Source organism: Trichechus manatus, unplaced genomic scaffold (genome assembly GCF_000243295.1).
Source record: "Trichechus manatus latirostris isolate Lorelei unplaced genomic scaffold, TriManLat1.0 scaffold00035, whole genome shotgun sequence".
Lineage (NCBI taxonomy): Eukaryota > Metazoa > Chordata > Mammalia > Sirenia > Trichechidae > Trichechus > Trichechus manatus.
Genome location: NW_004443971.1, coordinates 20,449,686 through 20,454,274, shown reverse-complemented (window position 1 = coordinate 20,454,274; position 4,589 = coordinate 20,449,686).

The following is a 4,589-nucleotide window of genomic DNA, read 5'->3' as shown; positions in this document are numbered from 1 at the left end:
GGGTTTGAGAGTCACCTGGACTTATCAGTGAATTTATTAAATTATATAAATCTGCCAGACCAGGTTCGTAGATATCAGCCAGGATTCTAAATTCTCGAGTGAATTTTTGAGCATCTTGGTGAGGATTAGGAAATTCTTTCATAGCGTGAAGTTCTGTTTTCCACCAGGGGGCAAAAGTAACTTGTGGTGGCTTCTGACCCTCTTCAGGATGTTTATTTTTAAAAATCATTTCACAAAAGGGTTTTAAATCTTCTGGAGGTTGTTTGAGATAATAGGAGGCTCAGTAGGAGGGTTTTCATTGGAGTACTTAGGTAAAGAGGTGTACAGGGCAGTAACTGCTGTAGGGGCAGAGGTAGGGGAAGGGAGCTGGATGTCAGAGGCTAGGGGTGGACTACAGATACCAGGGACTTCACCACTTGGGGAAAGTGAGCCATTTTGGGAAAGAGAGCCCGTCTTAGGTATCTAGTGCCCTTATAAAAGAAATACTACAAGTAGATGACTTTAATAAACAGTAGTTTATTCTCTCATGATTTAGGAGGCTATAAGTTTGAATACAGGATCCCAGCTCCAGGGGAAGGCTTTCTCACGCTCTTGGCTCTGGGAGAAGGTCTTCTTATCAATCTTACCCTGGTCTAGGAGCTTTTCATCACAGGAACCCCAGGTCCAAGGATGCATTCTGCTCCTGGTGCTTCTTTCTTTGTGGCATGAGAACCCTCTCTTCTCTGTTCGTTTCTCTATTTTATATCTCAAAAGATTGACTGAAGGTACAACCAAATCCTATAGATTGAGTCCTGCTTCATTCACATAACTGCCTCTAATCCTACCTCATAAACATCATAGAGGTTAGGATTTACAACACAAATGATAAGCACATCAGATCACAAAAAGGAGGATAACCATACAATACTGGGAATCATGGCCTATCTAAGATGACATGTTTTGGGGGGACACAATTCAATCCATGACAGAAACATTTTGGGAAAGGGAGCTATTTGGAGAAAGACAACAATTTTGGGAAAGGGAGGGTGTAGGGGCTGCTGTCGGGCAGGTGTTCATCAAGGTTACAGAGCTCTGAGACTGTAATTCTTTAATTTGTTTAGCTGGTTTTGAAACAGTCTCCTGCAAGGAGTCAAAATTGTTGTTTTGATTTCTTTTGGAAGCTTCTAAGTGGCAATCAAGACATGCCACCTATTGGTTTAGTTTTATTTGTAAGCTCTTATCCTCTAAGTTACTGTGCAGAAAGTTTAATTTAGTTAATTCAAATGACTCCCACAAAAGCTTTTTGTCTTTTAAATTTTGCTCTGTAAGTGCATGCCAGCAGTGTAAATATAAGACTGAAGTGCGGACGTAATGCTTAGTCACGTAAGCTGCAGGAGTTTGCTTAGGGGCTTCTGCTTCAGTCTTGGAAGTTGCATTTCCCATCTTATGGGGAAACTTGCAAGTATTAAAGACCTAAATGCTCGTGAAAATTCTACGGTGCAGCAGAAACAAAAGAGAGTTCAGTAATACAGACTGGCTGTGAGGTGGCAGTCCCACCAAACTTATTTTGGTAACGAACCCAGAACGACTCTCAGGAGATAAACAGAAAATGAAGGTAAACAGACAATAGACCTCTCAAAGAGCCATCTTTGCAATAAGCAGAGGCTTCTGTGTGAGAGGCTTACTTCCAGTTAACCCAGAGAATTAGAGGAGACACTTATGGGCACAAGGGACCCTTGCTGGTACCAGGGTGAGCTGGTTCTACGACTTCTCAGTAATGCAGAAGATAATATCTTTCGAAATCCTGCCACCTACACCAATGAATATCTAAGAGTAATCACCCATACTTTGATTAAAACTGAGAGATTTGTTGAAAGCAAAGTGACAGCTCAATCTGGGAAGAGACTGAATTCCATGCAGTGAAATCCAGTACTTCAAAATGGCTACACGGCAGTGATTTTTTTATAAGGGAGGAACAAAGAACTTGTAGTACATTACTTGTTTGGTATTTACAAACTTAGATCACCAAAAGACACTACTTGATTGGTAGTAGATTTTTTAGGATGCGGGACATCCTGTGACAGGAACTTGTAAGGCAGTACTTCCTGTAACCCAAGCTCATGAGGCAATTGGCCTAAAGGTTATATGTGTCTTTCTTAGACTGGTTACAGTGTGGTAACTGCCAGGGTATGTGACCGGTGGTGGGTGTCTCAGTGGTTATGTTGTCATTGCTGGACATTCCTTAGTTTCATGATTAGGTATGCACGGGAGATGGCTGTTGATAGGGTGAAAATGGAGCCAGCAACAAAGCAGTTGTACCCAAACCTTGAGCTGGCCATTTCAGATTTGTCTCAGGTACCTCAATTTTAAAAAGTCCCCTACAGAACCTCATTCTAACCAAAAATTGGAAACATCAGACATTTATATATTAGATATTTATGAGTGTGTAGTATATTTAATTGAAAGTTTATGTAGTGTTTCACTGAATGATACGGAACACGTTTGGGTATCTAGGTTTATAAAGTGATTGCTGATCACTTCAATACTTTAACTGAAGTGTTTATTTACGTATCATACATATAGGTCTTTTGTCTGATATATTACAAATATCTTCTGCCAATATAAGGTTTATTTTATTTTTAGTTTTATGATAATTCCTTATGTGGACATGAATTTAAAATTATTCCTGATGTCCAAATTATCATTTTTTAAAACAATTAGTAGTCTTTTCATTTATTTTTTTATTAAAGATATATTAGTCTACCACCAATGACTGAATACATTCCACTATGTTTTCTTCTCGGGTTTTATCTTCTGTCTTTTTAACGTCGTCACATTTAGGACTATGATGCAACTTAAACTGATTTGTTTGGTGTGAGAAAGAGGCCAAGGTTCAGTTTTGTTTACCATCCCACATCACAGTTGTTGGTCCAACATTTCTAAGAAAAACTTTTTTTCTTTTTTTCACTTCAAATTGCATTGGTTCATAAAACTAGTGATTTACATGTGGGGTTCTTTTTCTGGACTCTTCCGTTCCATTGATCAATTTATCTACCATTTTGTCACTACTACACAGTGTTAAACAAGTCAAACAAGTTTCTAATTCTACACTAGATATCATGAATAATACACTGTAGAAATTATATATTCTTGCATCTTCCTCTGAAACATACTGACTTTCTTCTAATAGCTTTATTCCTGCTGGCACAGGATTATCCTGTGAAGACATGGTTTTAGGTTTTTCTAGGATAGGTCTATTTCAGATTTGGCTTAATCCAATGCATATTCTTTAGTTAATTCCTGCACCATGGTCCTTCTAAGACATATCTCGTTCTGAGATTCAAGAGGAATTATGAGAAATTAACTAAGCTCCCTTAGCCTTGAACTCCAAATTCTCTGTATCTCACATTGGAAATGGCTGAATTTGTAGATGTTTTCAGCTCTGCTACAGTTGCTTTTTACTGGACTTCTGTATACAACGCTCAGTGTTCAGTCAGTAAATAATTTATGGAGCGACTGTGTGCAAATTTGGAGGGATTTTCTTGACGAGGCTTTCTATTGTCCTGTATTTCTCTCCTCAGTTGACACATATTTTTCCAGCCAGACTCAGACCTCTAGGTTAACACAAAAAGAAGACTACTCATTTCTGCTTAAGCTCTATCATCCATGCACCACGAGGACTGAGGTGTGCCCTCAGTTGAAAAGATGGGAAAATATGGATATCATAGGTTGATTTTATTCTTTCAAATGTTAGACGTTTTCCAATTTCTGCTTGCTTTTGGTAACTCAGGTAGTTAGATTTTGTTCCATGTTGAGTATGTAAATACTGTCAGTAGAAATTTTGTCAGATTATAAACTATTCTGAAAGTCTTGATTATACATAATTTTAAATATTTTTCGATACTTAAAATTATTGTAATTAAATTAGATAAACATATAAATAAGTTTTGAAACATAACACTATGACTGTGGTCAATGGTTTGCTTTCTCCACTTGCATGTTAATATTATATATTTAATACTAATTATGTTTGAAAGCAGTTCTTTAGAGTAAAACATGACAAATATAGTTTGAAAGATTATATATTTTCATATAAGTATATGAAACTATATACTTATCTCTCTTTCTACATGTATACATGTATATACATTTTCATATATATATGAAAATAAAGAATAAAATCAATTAATAAGTCAGTAAGAGGGCAGTACAGTTAAAGGAAAGTGAAGCTTGAGTGATATTTCTTCAACAGAAGGGAAATCATTGAATGTGTCAGAATACATTGTGCCATATTAAAAAAGGTGCCTCAAAACACTTCGGTTAAAGACTATTTTAATGTTAAGAACGTTTTGAAACCCCTGCACTATCTAGTGTGATCAAGTGTGCATTAAAAAAAGAACAAGCAGTTTTCTTTCCTAACCCCACAAAAAATACAGATGGTTGACAATGGTCCAAACACCCTACTTGATTTTCAGAGACCCCTAAGTAATGAAGTTGGGTGAAAGGAAGAACAGGACAGAAGAAAGTTGTAGTGACATGGCTTGGATTGTGAGAGCTATTCACATATTATTCAACTTGCTGAGGAATAAGTTGACCTATTTTCAAGAAAC